Source organism: Symphalangus syndactylus, chromosome 15, assembly GCF_028878055.3.
Source record: "Symphalangus syndactylus isolate Jambi chromosome 15, NHGRI_mSymSyn1-v2.1_pri, whole genome shotgun sequence".
NCBI lineage: Eukaryota > Metazoa > Chordata > Mammalia > Primates > Hylobatidae > Symphalangus > Symphalangus syndactylus.
In genome coordinates this window covers 85,353,185-85,376,673 of record NC_072437.2, presented here as the reverse complement: position 1 = coordinate 85,376,673, position 23,489 = coordinate 85,353,185, and positions in this window count along the sequence as shown.

Sequence of the window (23,489 nt, the reverse complement as noted above, 5' to 3'; positions counted from 1 at the left end):
GGAAGATAATGCATATGTGGTTGGCGGTGGTTCAAGATCAAGGCACCAGCATCTGACGAGATGTCTTCTTGCTGGGTCCTCATATGGTGGAAGGAGGAAGGGAAAGAAAGATTAAACCCACTCCCACAAGCCCTTTTTATAGCAGCATTAATCCATTCATGAGGGTAAATCCGTTATGACCAAAACACCTCCTGAAAGTCCCCACCTTCCAACACTGTTGCACTGGGGACCAAGTTTCCAACACATAAATTCTGTGGGAGACACATTTAGACATAGCACATGTGGTCATATGAGCCTGTGGGATGGAGTTATTGTGGCCATCTGTGGAGAACACAATCTCTCAGTCTACTGGAAGATTTTGAGCAAACAGTAATGTGAACCAATCTGTGTTTTGCAAAGATCACTGATTGCTGCTCATATTATAGAGAGTGAAGAAAACTGTGGCAACCTATGGAGGCAATGCAGGGATGCGGTGATGGTGGCTTGATGTAAAGCACTGGCAGTGGAGAAGGAGGGGCAATGTGGAAATTTATAAAGTGAAGTAAAGTTATAGAGACTGTATTGACAAGTCTTGGTGAAGGGCTGTGCAGAGTGTGACTTCTAGGTTTTTGGGGTTGAAGCTACTAGGTAATTGCCAGTGCCATTTACCAAGAATTTGCAGGTGGGAGGAGAAGCAATTAATTCTGAAGGAGAAAAATCAAGGTTTTGGTTTAAGATGAGTGTTAAATTGCTTTTGGGACAACTAAGTGGACTTTTCAAGAGGCTGGCTGCACATTTGTGTCTGGAGCTCAGAAAATAATTCTGATCCAAAACTACAATTATGGTAGTCATGATATATAAAGCCATGAGAATGGATGAGATATGCTTAGGAGAAGCCTGCAGAGAGGGGAGAGAGAAAATCTTAGGTGAAGGAACTGAGAACCTGTATCTGAACTTCCAAAGGAAGTGGAAATGGCCAGAGATTGGGTGTATTTTTGGTGGGGAAAAAATAGATATATATAATATATAAAATATATAATGTAGATGTGTCTGTAAAATATAGAATATGTATATTCTGTATCAAGATTTTATATTTATGTGGGTTACAAAATTGTATATATACAATATATTATATAAATATATATTCAAATATTATATATAGTATGCATATAATATATATTGTATATGTATACAATTTCTTTTTTTTTTTTTTTTTTTTTTTTTTTTTTTTTTTTTGAGACGGAGTCTTGCTCTGTCACCCAGGCTGGAGTGCAGTGGCGCAATCTCGGCTCAGTGCAAGCTCCGCCTCCCGGGTTCACGCCATTCTCCTGCCTCAGCCTCTCCGAGTAGCTGGGACTACAGGCGCCCGCCACCATGCCCGGCTAATTTTTTTGTATTTTTTAGTAGAGACGGGGTTTCACCGTGGTCTCGATCTCCTGACCTCGTGATCCGCCCGCCTCGGCCTCCCAAAGTGCTGGGATTACAAGCGTGAGCCACTGCACCCGGCCTATGTATACAATTTCTAACCTAATATACAATTCAACATGCAATTTCCTAGCCCACATAAAGTAATACAAAATCTCTGTCAAAAAATTGGAAATGTTAAATATGCCTCTCCAATTACCTTTAAAAACAGGTTTTCCTTTTTCATCAAGCACCTTTCATATTTCACAGTCTAATGGGCAGTTTCTGATGATCTGTGATTTCTGTGAATGAGATGTTTGTTTAAAATAATTAAGCATTAGAAGTGTTATGTTAGAATGCTGATCTCTGTTCCCAAATAACTTATTTAGCATATTGTGTTTTTTGTTTAGAAGCTACCTGAGTGTAAAGGGAATAAAATAGTAGTCTACAATTAATTTCAAAAGTTGAGTATCAGATGGTTTGCTTTATTAGAGGTAGTTTGTTCAGCTTCTTACTTGTCAGAGAAATAACTATTTTGAGGTAAATGAGATGAGAACTTGAAAAAGGAGATGCCAAATTAGGTAGTAGATATACATAGTGTTTCTTTGAAAGCAAAGAAAGCATGGGGTAGTTTGGATGACAGGAAGAATGTGGCTGAGATGTATCATTTGGTGCAATATAAAAATAAAACATCCAATATCCCACTTTTTTTTTTTTTTTTTTTTTTTTCAAAATCACAGGAGTGAAGACTGCCAAGGGGAAGTAGGGTGGGGAATGGCAGAGGTAAGATGAAATATTGAAGCAGAAAAATAGGGAAAAGAGTTGTGTAATTCGTGACTAATTAAATGAGGAACACAGAGAAATCACATGGAAGAGATTTAAAAACATCTTTGACAAAGAACACATTCCAGCTTTAATATCGATCCATTTCTATACACGATCATTGGAACATCATTTAATTTTGAACTGGCACCTTCTGGAACTTCCAAGGTGGACCATAAGCAGTCATAAGTCTCTGTTGGAATCACTCACTCATCTCTGGAAAGTAAAGAAATATTTCAGACCTGCTGATGAGGGGGCTATCTTTACTCAGATGGTGGTGTTTTCACGGTATGAATTTTAATGCAAATAACAATGCAAATGATGAAGCAAGAGTGGCATGATCTGATTTGTTTTTTAGGATGGAGAGGTGGAAAGTTGGTCAGACCAGAGGCAAAATAATCCATTAGAAAATCTGTAACAACTTGGGTTAGATGGAATGAGACTGAACCAACTAACTGACAATGAAGAGCCTAGATTTGAGAGCAGTTTTTGAAGTAGAATAAACAGATGTTGGTGACTGATTCGATTGAGGCAGGTGAGATAAAAAGAAGAGACTGTGATAAGGCCAATGTATAGCCACAGGTAGAAGAGGTTTTCTACACACATGAGATTTGGAAGAAGGAAATGAGCAATGTGTGGCATGGTAGTAGAAGAATTCAGTCTTTCTGGGGCAAGCTCTGATGGGAAATCTGGGGAAAGAGTTGAGTCCAGGCAGAAAAGAGGTTCTTTTTAGGGCAGGCTCACAGAAATATATATGGAGGAGGAAATGATGGATACTATACCAGTGTGACAATTACAGAATACACATATGCATTATCTTCCGAAGAGCTCTTTGAAGTGGGTCAGACAGGCATTGTTACTTCTCTCTGAGAGAATGCAGCTCAGGTCAGTTGCAAAGCTTAAGATTTCTAGGATGTGTAGAGTCACTTGTTGCTTGCCCCTGCACCTCGGGTATGGGGAGTAGAATTTAGGGAAGGGGATTGTCCATCTCACCCTGACACATTCTAGGCATTGAAACCTTCTATCCTTTTATTTATGGTTCTCTCTAGGAACACAGTCCAAGCAGTCAGCTAGTTATGACAACAATCTTAGTGTAAACTGTAGCAATTTTATGATGGATTGGCTTGCACATTACTCATTCCAATTCCCCTTTCAGTATGCCTTTCAGTACTGGGGAGGCCGGAAAGTTAATAGCGACAATTTTCATGCTTTCTCGCAGTCAGAGCTCCATATATGGCTCAGGTTTTATACACACATGAGATTTGGAAGGAGGAAGTGAGCAATGTGTGGGATGACAATAGAAGCATTTAGTTTTTCTGGGGCAAGCTCTGATGGGAAACCGGGGGAAGAGTTGAGTCACAGGAGGGAGGAGGTTTTTCCTAGAACAGTCTCACGGTGAATAGATGTTTCTCTGTTTGCAGGTGCTCCTGGCTATGGAGCATCTATTCTTGGCTCTTGGCCCTCCTTGAGATGCTGTACCTCACCCGGTACTGTCTAATAAATGCCTTTCTGATTAAACTTGCTGGAGTAGATTCTGTTGACTACACCTAAGAATGATGATGCTTAAACTATATATATCCATGTGTATCTATTTGCTAAAATAGACATATATATGTTCATGTTGAACAATTCATCTTGGAACAAATCATAGCTTTAAGAGTGATTTCAACCTGAAACTGACATTTTCAGCTTGAAAAATTATTTAGCAGACATTAATTGAGAACTTAAGATTTATAATGCACTGTGCTAGACATAGATAATCTGACACAATCAGACCTGGCCTTCAAAAAAATCTCAAAATCTAGTGTCGCCCTCTTACTTCTAACCCCCACTAGAAAATAACCTGTGAAGGTAGAGATCATTTTCTTCTTGTTAACCACTGTATCTAGGGCCTAGCATCTGCTCAACACACATAGGTGAGCATAGACATGTAAACACACATACACACATGCATACTCACATCCGTATTCACACACTCACATATAAACAGAGGCACATATGTATTTATTACATGAACAAATTAAGCTATATACAAAGAATACTTAAGTAAATACAATGAGGAGGGGTTATTTTGGGCTATTTTATGCCTAATTGAAACTTCCTTACTTCTAGTCACCAAACCCTAGTTTAAAAAATGACTCTGTAATGCCAGCTCTTTGGGAGGCCGAGGTGGTGGATCACCTGAGGTCAGGAGTTCAAGACCAGCCTGGCCAACATGGTGAAACACTGTTTCTACTAAAAATCCAAAACAAACAAACAAAATTTGCCAGGCATGGTGCTGCATGCCTGTAGTCCCAGCTACTTGGGAGGCTGAGGCAGGAGAATAGCTTGAACCCGGGAAGCAGAGGTTACAGTGAGCCCAGATCATGCCACTGTACTCCAGCCTAGGTGACAGAGCAAGACTATATCTCCAAAAAAAAAAAAAAAGACAAAAAAAAAAAGACTCCAAGTTTCTCTAACGTAATTTTCTTATAGTAAATTGTCTGTTTCTAAGGTAATTTTCTTAGGACAGAATTTTCTTGAAAATTTTGTTTTGCTTTCTGATTGTACAGTTTTTCTAAAAATCTGCTTTCTCATTATGATGATCAAGATTCCCGTTTGAAATTAACACGTATTCCAAGCAGATTCTAGGCAATCATTTACCAACCAACTATTTATTTTCAGGACAAACATTGGTTTATCTATTACCCAATCTGTCTACTCACATTAGCTAATCCAGATAGCTATCTCTATAGGAGTTTTTTTTTGCAATTTCATGTATGATTTTTTTTTTCCAGTTTAAAGTTGCAGTGCAAGTGGACAGCGAGATATTTTGCCATGAAGTTTCATTTTATAAATGAGAAAACAGTGACATAAAGTTATGCAACTTGCCTAAGTTCGCTCAAAACTAGAGGAAGAATCAGTTTTGTTTCTTAATTTCATTGTCTTATAGTCGATGTTCTTGTTCAAGGTCATCTGCAATCCGTTCTTTGAACACACTCCTAAGTCTTTTAAAGTAGGGATGACTCAGGCATAAAATGACAGTGGTGGCTTAAAGGAAATCATTGGGAGTCCTCTCCAATCCTGGCTGTCAGACCACAAATAACCTCAAGTAGAACAACACGTCATGTGACAGGCACTGGGCAGGTAGGCCTCACGTTGCTTAGGAAGGTGTTTAAAGCCTAATGTAGTTTTTAGAGTTACATTCTTTGAGGCTGAAATAATCAATGAGAATGGAGACCACCATAGTCACTTCTAAAAATAAATAATTGTCCACTTCCTTCTCAAACGTTTTCAGGTTTTCCAGAATGAATGATGCTTGGGAAACCTCAAATACAATCTTAGATTTTCATAAACTTAGCCATTATCCTAAACTAGCTTCATTGGAATTCAGCTTTGAATTCAGCATTGTCAGAACACGGGCTTGTGGCATCTCAGAAAACTGCCTTGTGCTGCCTTAGGCCAAATCAATTTAGTAAACATTTATTGAACATTTTTCTCAAGAATGTTCTGTAATAGGTGCTCTGGGGGTAAGAGATTAGAAATATGTCCTTCCCTTCATAGTTTTCAGACTAATTGGGAAATTGTCAAATAAAAACAAAATAGGACCAAACAAAACCCACCTAATCACAGACAATAATATGATGTATTGTAATACGGGCGCCTGTAAAAATGCCCTGCAAGAACTGATGGAATAACTAAATGCTTAAGTCCCCAAGCAATCAACCCCAATATTTTGAAGTTAACCTTATAGACTCAAGTAATTGTCAATCAAAATTCATCTTAGAGGTTTTAGAGTGAAAAGTTAATACATAATAAGAAACTAAAAAAAAAATTTTTCATTGAAACCCAAAGTTAAGAGAAAAGGAAAAATAAAGACCAGAAAAGAAACAGATAGATTAGAAACAGAAAAACTAAAGAGAAAATCAGTGAAACCAAAAGCTCATTCATGAAAGGGTTGATAAAATTGATATCACTAGGCAGAATGATCAAGAAATGATCAGAAATGAAGAGAGGCGACATAAAAAGATTCTACAGATATAAGGAAAATAAAGGAATATTGTGAACACTTTATTCTAATGGATATGACAAATTAGATAAAATGGGAAAATTCCTTGAAAGATAAACTGCCATAGCTCATTCAAGAAGAAATAGTTGACCTTAATAGCCCTATCTCTTCTTTGAATTTCTAGTTAAAAATCCCCCTCCTCCCTCTCCCCTTCCCCCATCCATGTCTGAACTTTTAGCATACTCATTACTGGAATAGTGAACACTGTACCTAATAGGTAATTTTTTTAGCTCTCATCACCTTATAGTATTATTTTTTGATATGCTCCTGCATTCTCTTTGGTAATACTTTGATGTGGATTTTTGCATCTACATTCATCAGGGATATTGGCTTGGAGTTTTTTTTTTTTTTTTTCTTGCTCTCTCCTTGTCTGGTTTTAGTAGCAGAATGATGCTGGCCTCATAGAATGAGTAAGGAAGAATTCCCTCTTCGATTTTTTGAAATAGTTTGAGGAGGACTTGTATTCTTTTTTGTAAATTTGGTAGAACTTGGCTGTGAATCTGTTTCGTTCTGGGCTTTTTTGGGGGGAGACTTTTAATACTGATCAAATCTTTTTACTCATTATTGGTCTGTTCAGGTTTTCTGTTTTTTCCTGATTCAATCTTCGTAGGTTTTATGTGTACAGGAATTTATCTATTTCCTCTAGGTTTCCAATTTTTTAGCATATAGTTGTTCATAATAGTCTCTAATGATCTTTTGAATTTCTGTGTTATCAGTTGTAATGTCTCCTTTTTCATTTCTGATTTTATTTTTTGGGGTTTTTTTCTTGGTTAATTTAGCTATAGCAGTTTGATTTTGTCCATCTTTTTTTTTTTTTTTTTTTTTACACTTTTCAGTGCATTGATCCTTGGTATTTTTTCCCTCTATTTTAATTCTGTTCTGATGTTTATTATTCTTCTACTAATTCTGGTTTTGGTTCTTGCTTTTTTAGTTCATTTAAGTACACAGTAATGGGATTACTGGGTCAAATGGTATTTCTGGTTCGAGATACTTGAAGAATCACCATACTGTCTTCCACAATGGTTGAACTAATTTAGATTCCCACCAGCAGTGTAAAAGCATTCCTATTTCTGCACATCCTTGCCAGGATCTATTGTTTCCTGACTTTTTAATAATCACCATTCTGACTGGCGTGAGATGGTATCTCATTGTAGTTTTGATTTGCATTTCTCTGATCAGTGTTGTTGAGATTTTTTTCATATGTTCACCACATAAATGTCTTTTTCTGAGAAGTGTCTGTTCATACCCTTTGCCCACTTTTTGATGTTTTTTTTTCTTGTAAATTTGTGTAAGTTCCTAGTAGATTCTGGATATTAGCCCTGTGTCAGATAGATAGATTGCAAAAAATTTTCTCCCATTTTGTAGGTTGCCTGTTCACTCTGATGATAGTTTCTTTTGCTGTGCAGAGGCTCTTTAGTTTAATTAGATCCCATTTGTCAATTTTGGCTTTTGTTGCAATTGCTTTTGGCATTTTTGTCATGAAGACTTTTCCCATACCTATGTCCTGAATGGTATTGCCTAGGTTTTCTTATAGGGTTTTTATAGTTTTGGGTTTTACATTTTAGTCTGTAATTAATCTTGAGTTAATTTTTGTGTAAGGTGTAAGGAAGGGGTTCAGTTTCAGTTTTCTGCATATGACTAGCCAGTTTTCCCAGCACCATTTGCTGAATGGGAGATCATTTCCCCATTGCTTGTTTTTGTCAGGTTTGCTGAAGATCAGATGCTTGTAGGTATGTGGTGTTATTTCTGAGATCTCTGTTCTGCTCCGTCGGTCTATATGTTTTGGCACCAGTATCATGCTGTTCTGGTTACTGTAGCCTTGTAGTATAGTTTGAAGTCAGGTAGCATGATGCCTCCAGCTTTATTCTTTTGCTTAGGATTTTCTTGGCTATACAGTATCTTCGATTCCATGTGAAATTTAAAGTAGTTTTTTTCTAATTCTGTGAAGAATGTCAATGGTAGTTTGATGGGAATAGCATTGAATCTGTAAATTACTTTGGGCAGTGTGGCCATTTTCATGATACTGATTCTTCCTATCCATGAGGATGGAATGTTTTTCCATTTGTTTTTGTCCTCTTATTTCCTTGAGCAGTGGTTTGTAGTTCTCTTTAAAGAGGTCCTTCACATCTCCTGTTAGCTGTATTCCTAGGTATTTTGTTCTATTTGTAGCAATTGTGAATGGAAGTTCCTTCATGATTTGACTCTCTACTTGCCTATTGTTGGTATAAAGGAATGCTTGTAATTTTTGCACATTGATTTTGTATCCTGAGACTTTGCTTTAGTTGCTTATCAGTGAAAGGAGTTTTGGGGCTGAGATGATGAGGTTTGCTAAATATATAATTATGTCATCTACAAACAGAGGCAACTCGACTTCCTCTATTCCTATTTGAACACCCTTTATTTCTTTTGCTTGCCTGATTGCCTTGGCCAGAACTTCCAATACTATGTTGAATAGGAGTGGTGACACGGGTCATCCTTGTCTTATACCGGTTTTCAAAGGGAATGCTTCTAGCTTTTACCCATTCAATATGATACTGCCTGTGGGTTTGTCATATATAGCTCTCACTATTTTAAGATATGTTTCATCAATACCTAGTTTATTGAGAGTTTTTAATATGAAGGGATGCTGAATTTTATCAAAGGACTTTTTTGCATCTATTGAGATAATCATGTGATTTTTGTCTTTGGTTCTATTTATGTAATGGATTACATTTATTAATTTGCAAATGTTGAACCAGCCTTGCGTCTCAGGGATGAAGCTGACTTGATCATAATGGATAAATGTTTCAATGTGCTGCTGGATTCAGTTTGCCAGTGTTTTATTGAGGATTTTTGCATCGATGTTCATCAGGGATATTGGCCTGAAGTTTTCTTTTTTTTTGATATTTTTTAATTTTATTATTATTATACTTTAAGTTTTAGGGTACATGTGCACAATGTGCAGGTTTGCTACATATGTATACATGTGCCATGTTGGGGTGCTGCACCCATTAACTTGTCATTTAGCATTAGGTATATCTCCTAGTGCTATCCCTCCCCCATCCCCTGACCCCACAACAGTCCCCAGTGTGCGATGTTCCCCTTCCTGTGTCCATGTGTTCTCATTGTTCAATTCCCACCTATGAGTGAGAACATGCGGTGTTTGGATTTTTGTCCTTGCGATAGTTTGCTGAGAATGATGGTTTCCAGTTTCATCCATGTCCCTACGAAGGACATGAACTCATCATTTTTTATGGCTGCATAGTATTCCATGGTGTATATGTGCCACATTTTCTTAATCCAGTCTATCGCCAAGTCAATCCTAAGCCAAAAGAACAAAGCTGGAGGCATCACGCTACCAGACTTCAAACTATACTACAAGGCTACAGTAACCAAAACAGCATGGTACTGGTGCCAAAACAGAGATATAGACCAATGGAACAGAACAGAGCCCTCAGAAATAATGCCGCATATCTACAACTATCTGATCTTTGACAAACCTGACAAAAACAAGAAATGGGGAAAGGATTCCTTATTTAATAAATGGTGCTGGGAAAACTGGCTAGCCATATGTAGAAAGCTGAAACTGGATCCCTTCCTTACATCTTATACAAAAATTAATTCAAGATGGATTGAAGGCTTACATGTGAGACCTAAAACCACAAAAATACTAGAAGAAAACCTAGGCAATACCATTCAGGACATAGGCGTGGGCAAGGACTTCATGTCTAAAACACCAAAAGCAATGGCAACAAAAGCCAAAATTGACAAATGGGATCTAATTAAACTAAAGAGCTTCTGCACAGCAAAAGAAACCACCATCAGAGTGAACAGGCAACCTACAGCATGGGAGAAAATTTTTGCAACCTACTCATCTGACAAAGGGCTAATATCCAGAATCTACAATGACCTCAAACAAATTTACAAGAAAAATACAAACAACCCCATCATCAAGTGGGCAAGGATATGAACAGACACTTCTCAAAAGAAGACATTTATGCAGCCAAAAGACACATGAAAAAATGCTCATCATCACTGGCCATCAGAGAAATGCAAATCAAAACCACAATGAGATACCATCTCACACCAGTTAGAATGGTGCTCATTAAAAAGTCAGGAAACAACAGGTGCTAGAGAGGATGTGGAGAAATGGTAACACTTTTACACTGTTGGTGGGACTGTAAACTAGTTCAACCATTGTGGAAGTCAGTGTGGTGATTCCTCAGGGATCTAGAACTAGAAATACCATTTGACCCAGCAATCTGATTACTGGGTATATACCCAAAGGATTATAAATCATGCTGCTATAAAGACACATGCACACATATGTTTATTGTGGCACTATTCACAATAGCAAAGACTTGGAACCAACCCAAATGTCCAACAATGATAGACCGGATTAAGAAAATGTGGCACATATACACCATGGAATACTATGCAGCCATAAAAAATGATGAGTTCATGTCCTTTGTAGGGACATGGATGAAGCTGGAAACCATCATTCTCAGCAAACTATCGCAAGGACAAGAAACCAAACGCCGCATGTTCTCACTTATAGGTGGGAATTGAACAATGAGAACACATGGACAAAGGAAGGGGAACATCACATACTGGGGACTGTTGTGGGGTGGGGGGAGAGGGGATCGATAGCATTAGGAGATATACCTAATGCTTATTGACGAGTTGGTGGGTGCAGCACACCAACATGGCATATGTATACATATGTAACAAACCTGCACGTTGTGCACATGTACCCTAAAACTTAAAGTATAACAATAATAAAAAAGGAAAAAAATAAATTGACTAAATGGTTCTAATGGAGTAGTGGACTCGGATGGCATCACCAACTGATGTATCTTTAGCTCCAATTTTGATTTGGGGAAAAGAATAGTAATTTGTGAGGATTGCTTGGGCTGACTGCTCTCAAAGGACTTAGTGGCTACATTTGGTAAAAGAACATGTATAGACATTTGTAGGCACACACATTTCCTCTGAGTGAATTATTCTCTTTTTACATTGTTAATTTTGCTTTTGAAATTAAAAAGATATACTTTAAACAAACAGGTGTCTGATTTTGGTCACTCTTGTTGTCTATTTGACTACTGGTTAGAAGTTGACAAATACAGAACAAACTAACCTTGAATTCCATGCCTGTCCTGTTTTTAGTGTTTCTGCCCCAGAAGTTTCTCTCCAGGGACTAAGAAAGAACTCAGCATGTCTAGCAGAGCCTCAATTGGCTGGTTTCATTTCCTTACAAATCACCACCTTTTATGACTTTTTTTTTTTTTTCCAGGACAACTAAGTGCTGACATTTGAATGTAAACCAAAAATCAGTTTATTGTGTCCTAAGGGTTTTTTGGGTTTAATTTGGTATTTTAATAAAATACTTTTGTAGCAGCAGCTATCAACTCTGAAAAGCAATTGATGTTTCTATTAATCTTTTTCTGGGAGAAAACCTTGGTTCCAAGGTTATAATATCCTCTTTAAGTAGAATTTGAGATAACAGCATTTAATACATAGTCTTTTAATATAATAAAAGCACATGTTAATAAAAAGTCAACTCTATCTTTTTTGATAATAAAATCAATAAAAAGCCAAATAGCATGATAAGTAGGAAAACACAGCATCTGGCTGTGCCTAATAAAGTGTCTGCCAAGTAAAATTTCATAGGGGGAAGTAGGTAGTGAGACTCAGAGCCTGGAAAGATAAATATATTTTTGCAGTGGGACAAGGGCATTATAAGCAGAGGGAAAAGAATGTTCAGAGGCACAGAGGATACCTTCAAAACTTTCTACTGTGATCACAGTTTAAAATATTGACTCTAATCTGGGTTTGGTGTTGGGTTATGATAAAGCATGATGGTACCTCCAAATCCTAGGACTGAATATTTGAATCATGAACTTAAATACACACGCACCCCCCCCCACTACCACCACCATTATAGAAAACATTTCAGAGATGTGTATCTCATAATTCTAGTATTATAATTCTGTTCCATAAGCTAGCCCAAGACAAATCTTAATTAAAAGTGCGATTCTAGGATTGCAACATGGAAGAAGTGAAATATGGAAGTAGAGAAAGAGAATACAAGGTGACATGTTACTGTGCTGGTGATGGTCTTTCAAGAAACCCAGCTGGTGCTTTATGATGTGCCATGTCTCTGAACTGGCCATAGGGAACCACACTGCCTGAAAACCATTCTTGTGGTGAAGTGGTGGGAGTATGAATGGGCAAGGAATTTATCCATCAGCCCCATTCATCTGTTTCTCTAGGGTCGAAGTCTGACACATTGTTCCTCATTACTCATTATTTTTAAAAGAAATATATATCCGTGCACACTGTTTGTCATGTAGCTTTGCAGTTCTCCAGCCAGGTTGGCAGAGTATATTCCCCACCTCACCAATGTTGAGCTAGGCCACTCTTATGCAGGGTGACTCACTGAGCATTATTGTCTGTCTTAGTCATTTTGGGCTGCCGTAACAAAACGCCGTAAATTGTGTGACTTTTAAACAACAGAACTCTATTTCTCACAGTTGTGGAGGCTGGCAGTCAGATCAGGGTGCCTATGTGGTTGGGTTCTGGCGACGGTACTCTTCTGCACTACAGATGGGTGGCTTCTCACAGTGTCTTCACATGGTGGAAAGAGGGAGAGGGCTCTTTGGGATCCCTTTGTTTAGGGCACTACATTTATGAGGATTCCACCCTCATGACCTAATTATTATCTTAATACCCTCACATTGGGGGTTAGGATCTCAGCATATGGATTGGGGGGGTCCACAAACATTCAGTCCAAAACACACTGACTGATAGAAAAAACACGACAATAGGATGCTTTGGCAAGATTATAAGATCATAAAGCTTGGATTACAGGATTCCAAGGTGTAGATGGGCCCTGAGCACAAAAGAATCCTACCTAATTTAGTTGTACACACACATCTGACAATGTTGTCAGGATATGGGAACAAATTCTGCCAGCCAGGGCCCAGAAGTGCTTGTTTAAGAGTAAAGGAGGCAAAAAGACCCTGTAGATGCAGGGAGATGTGCTGGCAGCAGAAGTGAACTGTGGGAGATGGTAGCTAGGTGGTGAGAAAAGGAAAACATTGCCAAGGCAAGGGTAGAGGAGTTGGACAGCTCCAGAGAGCTGGAGTAAAAGAGCGTTTCTCACAGGTAAGGATGTCCCTCCATTGCCATGTTAATTCACATACCTCTGAGTGAAACGATTTCATAGCTGTTCGTGGAAGCCTGCACTGAAATTAAAAAGAGGGGGATAAGCGATGAGGGACTGTATCTTAGAGGATATGATCACAAATTGTGGAATCATGCAAATCTACATTCAAATCCTGGCTCTTTTTCCATGTAACTGTGGGCAATTTTCTAAATTTCTGTAAGCCTTGCTTGTCCCTCTGTAAAATGAGGATAACGAAAGTCACTACTTCATTCAGCTGTTGGGTAGGGATAAAGAAAAAGGATTTAATGCACGTTTGTAGTCAATAATGCTGTTGGATGGGAGACTGTTCACCTTCCGGGTCCATGGTAGCGTTGCATATCTTAGCTCCTTTTTGGTTGACTGGGGCCACATGATTTATTCCTGACAACGAGTTGTGAATGGAAATGATCTGTGTCATTTCAAGACTGGTACAAGACCCTCCAGAGACCCCTTCCCCTCTGGCATGGTGATCAAATGTTCAGGATGGTGACTTCTCTGTTAATTTGGCTCACTGAATAACTACTCCGAGCAAAATCCCACTGCTGATCTTCAATGGGCCTGTAGTGTGAGGAAGTCATTAACTTTTGTGGTTGTAGCCACAGAGATCTTTGGTGGTGTTGGTTATAGCAACATAACCTGTCCTTTCCTGAAATAGTATGAAAGCACTTGACAAAGCTTCTGGTACACAGCAAGTAGTCAAAAATATAGTGATTAAATGAGAAATCTTATTATGGTTTAGTTAGGTGTATTCTCCAAAGATGTTTTGTTTCAATGTCTTATAATTAACGAGAAAGAAATAGGAAAGAAGAAGCAAAAAAATCTGTGGAATTTTGAGGTTTCTTTTTTATAATCAGTAATACATGACCATAATGAATAAGCATGCAGGCAGACCGTTATTGCACATGCAATTATATAAAGAATTTCTGAAATTGTTGAGACAAGTAATTGATTGCATGGAAAGTTGGTGCAGAAGCTTAGGTATAAATGCATGTTGGTTTCTTTTCTTTATTTAATACCTGATCATTTCTACCTGGCTCTTTATCTGGATGATAACTCCAGATAATACATTGATTATTCATTCGAAGGCTATTATAAACATAACAGGACAGAAGAAAGCATTCTGCTGTGTTCTTAAGTTGACATTCACACTGTTATTTGTGATTCCCAAATATGAGTCATCAGAATTACCTGGGGTATTAAGTGAAAAACACTTTTACTTTGAAATAATTTTTAAATCTGCAGAAAATTGCAATATTAATACAGAGAGCTCCTATATCCTTTTTATTAAGATTTAATAATTTTTAATGTTTTTTATATTTCCTTCAATCAAGGATATTCTATCATTGTACAGTTATTAAGTTTCAAGAACTTAACATTGCTATTTTTATTTGTCTATATACTTCATATTCCAATTTTGTCCATTTCTTAGTAATGTCTTTATATCATAGTTTTTCTTCCAGTCCAAGCTCTAGTCTAGGATTATGTATTACATTTAATTTTCATATTTCCTTAATCTCTCTTAAAGGAATATTGTCTTTTTTTGTCTTTTGTTGCATTGATACTTTAAAACAATAGAGGTCAGTTATTTATAGAGTGATCCTCACTTTGGGTTCATTTAGTGTTACCTCATAATTAAATTTTGGTTATGTATCCCTTACCAGAACACTACAAAAGTGATGTATGTCTTTTGCAGGGCTTCACATCCAGAGGTGCCACAATAACTATCTGCCTCTTGGTAGTTTTAATTTTGATCACCCGGTAAAAGTTTTATCCAGTTTCTCCACTGTATAGTTACCATTTTTCCTCTTATAAATAATTTATGAGAAAATGCTGTGAGATCGTGCATATATCCTACTTGTCATTAAACCATGCATTTAAGATTTAACCATTGTTGATTCTTGCCCAAGCCAATCTCCACAATTATCAGTTGATTTTCTACTATAAGGAACAAGCCGGTATCCTATGTATCTATGTGTGTACCTATGTATCTACGTATTATCTATATAGTCTATTCATCGTCTATTTACATCTACCTCTGTTATCCATATGGACTCATAGATTCCTATTATACTCAATGGGTTATAATCTATAACTAATCTTATTTATTGTTCCAGCTTTGGCCATGGGAACCCCTCTTCTTTTTTTTTTTGATATTTTTTAATTTTATTATTATTATATTTTAAGTTTTAGGGTACATGTGCACAATGTGCAGGTTTGTTACATATGTATACATGTGCCATGTTGGTGTGCTGCACCCATTAACTCGTCATTTAGCATTAGGTATATCTCTTAATGCTATCCCTCCCCCCTCCCCCCACCTCACAACAGTCCCCAGAGTGTGATGTTCTCCTTCCTGTGTCCATGTATTCTCATTGTTCAATTCCCACCTACGAGTGAGAACATGCAGCGTTTGTTTTTTTGTCCTTGCGATAGTTTACTGAGAATGATGACTTCCAGTTTCATCCATGTCCCTACAAAGGACATGAACTCCTCATTTTTTATGGCTGCATAGTATTCCATGGTGTATATGTGCCACATTTTCTTAATCCAGTCTATCGTTGTTGGACATTTGGGTTGGTTCCAAGTCTTTGCTATTGTGAATAGTGCCGCAATAAACATACGTGTGCATGTGTCTTTATAGCAGCATGATTTATAGTCCTTTGGGTATATACCCAGTAATGGGATGGCTGGGTCAAATGATATTTCTAGTTCTAGATCCCTGATGGTAGTTTGTATTTCTGTGGGATCGGTGGTGATATCCCCTTTATCATTTTTTATTGTGTCTATTTGATTCTTCTCTCTTTTCTTCTTTATTAGTCTTGCTAGTGGTCTATCAATTTTGTTGATCCTTTCAAAAAACCAGCTCCTGGATTCATTAATTTTTTTAAGGGTTTTTTGTGTCTCTATTTCCTTCAGTTCTGCTCTGATTTTAGTTATTTCTTGCCTTCTGCTAGCTTTTGAATGTGTTTGCTCTTGCTTTTCTAGTTCTTTTAATTGTGATGTTAAGGTGTCAATTTTGGATCTTTCCTGCTTTCTCTTGTGGGCATTTAGTGCTATACATTTCCCTCTACACACTGCTTTGAATGTGTCCCAGAGATTCTGGTATGTTGTGTCTTTGTTCTCGTTGGTTTCAAAGAACATCTTTATTTCTGCCTTCATTTCATTGTGTACCCAGTAGTCATTCAGGAGCAGGTTGTTCAGTTTCCATGTAGTTGAGCAGTTTTGAGTGAGTTTCTTAATCCTGAGTTCTAGTTTGATTGCACTGTGGTCTGAGAGACTGTTATAATTTCTGTTCTTTTACATTTGCTGAGGAGAGCTTTACTTCCAACTATGTGGCCTATTTTGGAATAGGTGTGGTGTGGTGCTGAAAAAAATGTATATTCTGTTGATTTGGGGTGGAGAGTTCTGTAGATGTCTATTAGGTCTGCTCGGTGCAGAGCTGAGTTCAATTCCTGGGTATCCTTGTTAACTTTCTGTCTCGTTGATCTGTCTAATGTTGACAGTGGGGTGTTAAAGTCTCCCATTATTATTGTGTGGGAGTCTAAGTCTCTTTGTAGGTCACTGAGGACTTGCTTTATGAATCTGATTGCTCCTGTATTGGGTGCATGTATATTTAGGATCATTAGCTCTTCTTGTTGAATTGATCCCTTTACCATTATGTAATGGCCTTCTTTGTCTCTTTTGATCTTTGTTGGTTTAAAGTCTATTTTATCAGAGACTAGGATTGCAACCCCTGCCCTTTTTTGTTTTCCATTTGCTTGGTAGATCTTCCTCCATCCTTTTATTTTGAGTCTATGTGTGTCTCTGCACGTGAGATGGGTTTCCTGAATACAGCACACTGATGGATCTTGACTCTTTATCCAATTTGCCAGTCTGCGTCGTTTAATTGGAGCACTTAGTCCATTTACATTTAAAGTTAATATTGTTATGTGTGAATTTGATCCTGTCATTATGATGTTAGTTGGTTATTTTGCTTGTTAGTTGATGCAGTTTCTTCCTAGCCTCAGTGGTCTTTACAATTTGGCATGATTTTGCAGTGGCTGGTACTGGTTGTTCCTTTCCATGTTTAGTGCTTCCTTCAGGAGCTCTTTTAGGGCAGGCCTGGTGGTGACAAAATCAGTCAGCATTTGCTTGTCTGTGAAGGATTTTATTTCTCCTTCACTTATGAAGCTTAGTTTGGCTGGATATGAAATTCTGGGTTGAAAATTCTTTTCTTTAAGAATGTTGAATATTGGCCCCCCCTCTCTTCTGGCTTGTAGAGTTTCTGCTGAGAGATCAGCTGTTAGTCTGATGGGCTTCCCTTTGTGGGTAACCTGACCTTTCTCTCTGGCTGCCCTTAACATGTTTTCCTTCATTTCAACTTTGGTGAATCTGACAATTATGTGTCTTGTGGTTGCTATTCTCAAGGAGTATCTTTGTGGTGTCCTCTGTATTTCCTGAATCTGAATGTTGGCCTGCCTTGCTAGATTGGGGAAGTTCTCCTGGATAATAACCTGCAGAGTGTTTTCCAACGTGGTTCCATTCTCCCCATCACTTTCAGGTACACCAATCAGACATAGATTTGGTGTTTTCACATAGTCCCATATTTCTTGGAGGCTTTGTTCATTTCTTTTTCCTCTTTTTTTCTCTAAACTTCTCTTCTCACTTCATTTCATTCATTTCATCTTCCATCATGGATACCCTTTCTTCCAGTTGATCACATCGGCTCCTGAGGCTTCTGCATTCTTCACGTAGTTCTTGAGGCTTGGCTTTCAGCTCCATCAACTCCTTTAAGCACTTCTCTGTATTGGTTATTCTAGTTGTACATTCATCTAATTTTTTTTTCAAGGTTTTTAACTTCTTTGCCTTTGGTTTGAATTTCTTCCTGTAGCTCAGAGTAGTTTGATCATCTGAAGCCTTCTTCTCTCAACTTGTCAAAGTCATTCTCTGTCCCGCTTTGTTCCATTGCTGGTGAGGAACTGCATTCCTTTGGAGGAGGAGAGGCGCTCTGCTTTTTAGAGTTTCCAGTTTTTCTGCTCTGTTTTTTCCCCATCTTTGTGGTTTTATCTACTTTTGGTCTTTGATGATGGTGATGTACAGATGGGTTTTTGGTGTGGATGTCCTTTCTGTTTGTTAGTTTTCCTTCTAACAGACAGGATCCTCAGCTGCAGATCTGTTGGAGTTTGCTAGAGGTCCACTCCAGACCCTGTTTGCCTGGGTATCAGCAGTGGTGGCTGCAGAACAGCGGATTTTCATGAACCGCGAATGCTGCTGTCTGATTGTTACTCTGGAAGTTTTATCTCAGAGGAGTACCCGGCCGTGTGAAGTGTCAGTCTGCCCCTACTAGGGGGTGCCTCCCAGTTAGGCTGCTCTGGGGTCAGGGGTCAGGGACCCACTTGAGGTGACAGTCTGCCCGTTCTCAGATCTCCAGCTGCATGCTGGGAGAACCATTGCTCTCTTCAAAGCTCAGATGGAAATGCAGAAATCACCCGTCTTCTGCATCGCTCACGCTGGGAGCTGTAGACCAGAGCTGTTCCTATTCGGCCATCTTGGCTCCACCCCCAGGAACCCCTCTTCTTCAAGCTGGCTCCTATGTCTTTTTGACATGCCCACATTGTGTGTGTGTGTGTGTGTGTGTGTGTGGTGAGAAGTGGTTAGCAACATATCCTTACTTTCCCGAATAGCAAGATGTTCCAGCTCCTATTGTAACTACCTTGTTCCAGACCTGGGCTTACAGATCCCAACCATAAGCTAACTAAGTTAAGTGTCAGGAAGTGTGGTCCAGATAGCTGTACTTTAAAATAAAAGCTCCTAAATGCTTCTGATGCTCTGCAGCTGTACAAACCACTGTGTTATTTAATAAAAGGGGCTATAAAATGCCTCACAATCAGGCTAATGATGGGATTCTCTGGTTCAATGATGAGTCCTTGATTTATTCAGGAGTCTGTTTTACAATTTCAGACTGCCAAGATGATACCTAATTACCCTCCAGAAATGTCATCTTACTCACTGGTCAGATTGTGACAGTGTGGTTCTTTCTTCATAATGTTTTTCCCTTTTAGACTGATTTTAATTCTGCATTACCTTAACATCTTTAATCTCAGCTTCAGATGCTGGATACATTCTTGCTTTCCCTTCCTCCCTGACTCATTGTTCAACAGCATAAAAACGGCTTAATATAAGATGGACTGTCTACTGATAGTATGAGATGGACTATTAGATTGCAGAAAGGGAAGCAAGTTGTTGGACATGAGAGTTTATTCCTTGAGTTAGTCAACATGTATTTATTGAGCACCCACTATGTTCAAGGAATTGTGATGTGCATGGAGCAGTTAACAAAGCAGTCATGTTTCTTTTTCCTTGGAAATTACTGTTTAGTGGGTTAAATCAGTATTAGGAAAAGGAACACATATTTGTAAAATTAAAAATGAGATGAAAGATCCAGGAAATATTTCCTAAGTAAAATATGACTGAGCTGAGAATTTGTAAGAATTAGAGGAGTTAATAGATATAACACTTGGGGATGGGAAGAATGTTCCTGGCAGAGGAGACAGCCTATGCAAAGGCCCTGTGGAAGAAGAGTATGGATCATTGTAAGACCTGAAATGTGACCACTGTGGCTGGCAAACAGAATAGTGACCAATGTTGTGAAAAATAGTACAGAAAAAATAAAGAGCCAAGGTAATGCAGCCCCTGTAATGTATATTAAAGATTTCTATCTTAAAAACAATGTAAAGCCATTGGAGCATTTAAATCTGAAGAGTGACATGATCAGATTTCTGTATTTGGAAAGGTCACTATAATAGGATAAATAGATCAAAGGAGGCAAGAAGAAGACAAAGGAGGGGATCTTCTAGCTGTTGATGGAGAGAAAGGATAGATTCAGGAGATATAGAGGAGGGAAAACGACTGAATTTGTTGATGGATTAGTTATTGAGAGTAAGGGAGAGACAGGTAAAAAAGCAAACTCATTATTTCAGACATACACAAGACAACAGTGATACTATCACTGAGATGGGAATGATTTGAGGACCAGGTTTGGGACAGATCACAAATTCACTTCTAGACATGTTGAATTTGAGATGTGTTTTCAATATACAAGTACAGATGTCAACTAGTCAAGAGCTCAGGAGAGAAATACAGGTTAGAGATATTTAGGGATCTTTGAGTTATCTTTGTAGAGGATCTTGAGTGAGATCACACATGTGAATAAAATGACCTATTAAGATGGTAGAGAGGGAGAAAAAGATCTAAAAATGAACCTTGAGAAACTGTAACATTTACTGGCCAGTAGACAGGAGGAAGAGCATGTTGTGAAGAGGACAGAAAAGAAGTGGCCAGAGGGCAGGGCTGTGTCACAGGCCAAAGCTAGAGGATGTTGTAGGAAGAAGTGCCTGGTCAGCAGGATCAAATGTTACGAAGAGGTGATAGAAGATGACCAAAAATTGTCCATGAGCTTAAGTGGCATGGAAGTCATTGATGACTTTGCCAAAAGATGTCAGTGAAATGATGAAGGTAAAAGTAAAATATGAGTAAAAGCTTAGAAAAATGAAGACAGAATGCATAAATAATTCTTTAAAGAAATTTGGATAAAACTCAAATGAGAGAGTTGGGTTGCTAACATTTTAAATTCCACCCTAGGTAAGTAAACTTCTGCCTTTGAAACACGTTCAAGGTCCCTTTTACCTTGTTTTTACCACCCTGAGCCTTACTCTACATATCTTTCTATAATCATACCTGGAGAGAAAACTTAACCTTGGTAATAGTCTTGGCCCTTTCCTCTTCTAGTTCACTGATTTCCAAGGTTATATGATGTTTATATGTGTCAGGAAGCCTATAACTTTTCAGGAAGCCCTTGGTCTGTTTGTGTACTTGATCAACATGTTAAGCAAAATCCTTACCTATAATATCGCTAAGAGATTAAATTTCCCCTTTTTATGCTCAACAAAATGCTGGCTACCTGCCTTAATTATAGAAAATGGTAGAGGCGTGTGTGTGTGTATGTGTGTGTGTGTGTTAACCTGTTTGAAGTGAACTTTCAGCTCTTCATTGTGTGTTCTAAGTTACATTATGGTAAAATATTTAAACTCCTTTTGGCTGAGAGAATAACATTTTTGGAGCTACCGCTGGAATGCATCCTTCATTGGACAGACACAAGGACAGACATAGACACTGTGTAACCCTAGGGCTTCCTAAGCTTATCTAACTTATGCCCAATGTCATGGGTGAGGTGACAAGATGAAGGCTTTCTGCCCTTTTGAATGGAGAAAGCTCTTTACTTCCTGCTCAGATCTGAGACTGCAGGGAGTGTGAGTGGCAATGTCTGTAAGTCACATGTGATTGTTGCTGAAAGGGAAGTAGGTTCATTCCTGGGGGCTTGCTGGCCTCTATGGCTGCAGCCCCTTCCCACAGAAACATCCCCAAATAGGAGCAGGGCTTCCAAGCTGATATGGCCCCTTGGAGAAAAGTTGTCCTGAAACTTAGGAAATGATTCCAAGTTATATTAAGTTGGTGCAAAAGTACCTGTGGGCTTGGCCATTACTTTCAGTGGTACAAACAGCAATTACTTTTGCACCAGCCAAATAGCTACATAGTTGATTATTAACAACATCGCTTCATGGTCTCTACATTAGTTTGAAACTGGAACTTGCTGGGGTTATTTTTAAAATGTGTGTGAAATCAGACTTTATTAAATGGGCTATTGGCAAAGCAAAACAGGATTCAAAATTTATTTTTCTCTTTTTTCTTTTGGTCTGAATGCTTGAGTGTTCACTGATGAAGAAATTCTCTAAAATGATTAACCATTGATAATAAAGCATTAGCCAGAAAGTTAATCGATATTAAAATTTGTGAGCTAAATAATCGCTGTTCCATGGCAGAGATTAATGTGTGGTAATGTATGCTTTTGCATTTCTTTTTCCTCTGCAAATATTCCATAAGTAAATTTTTGTATGACCTTTTTGACTAGAAATAAGGGGCTGGTATAGAAAACAAAGAAGCCCAAGATCTGAATGTGGAGGGTGGAAGAGGTGAGGCAGACATCAAATCCTTAAGACAAACAAAGAGTAAATACCTGTTTCCGGAAAGAAGGCAGAATGAGAGTAATATGGGATAACAATGAGTCTGCATGGCAGTTGCCACTGAAGAAGAAATTTTTGATATGAGAAATTAGAAGTCAGACAGAGCCTTCCTTGAAAACCCGATAAACATCACAGATTTACAATGGAAAGTCTCAGGAAAACTAGGAGTGAAGTGCTGCTGGATATAAGGCTGGGGACAGGATAGTGGAACCTATTGTTTGTATGGCCAAAGGGTCTGAAAGATATTCCTCTAAATTTAAAGCATAGAACAGACTGAGTGAGTCAGTCCGGTTTCAGGGTTTCACAATGAAGGACTCGGATGGAGAAAATCCCTAAGCAAGATGTATTTCTTTCTTTGGACTCTCCAACAGCAGTGGGATACTGTGTATATCCTGAACAGTCTTCCTAACAGAAGAAAATAGATTGTTACACTGAAGCCTGCACAGTCACAATTGTCAAAGGATCACCCCGGGGAAGTTGCCTGTTGGCCAGGAAGCGTGAAGATCTATTTGATCCGTTTACTTCTTTAAGCCTCTTTTCAGTTGACAGGAGTAGAGTTTCCCTACTTGCTGCTGGTGTAATGAAATGAAAGTTCCATTTACACCAGCATTGAAGGATAGGTCCTTTAACCCCTTGCTGATCTTTCTCTTTCAATATTTTCCTCTCATGGAAACACATGGTGGTTTTTCTCTCAACTTTAGTGCCTACAAACTCCCAAGGCTCTCACTGCAGCTCTGGCTTAGATGAGGCAAGAGAAGAAAAGTAGTTAACCAAGATGCAAGTGTTGCCAAGAATCTTGTGAAAGATAGAAGGGACATTAAGACAGGGAAATGAGGGACTCACTACAGATAATCTTTATTGCTAGGATCTGGGGCAAAACTACTCAGCTGGTCAAAAGGGAGGAGAATGTGACAAAAAGTAAAGATTGCTAAACCAAGTCAGTTGCATTGTTGGTGAAGTTTAGCAGAGGTCCAGAAAAATCCAGATTTTT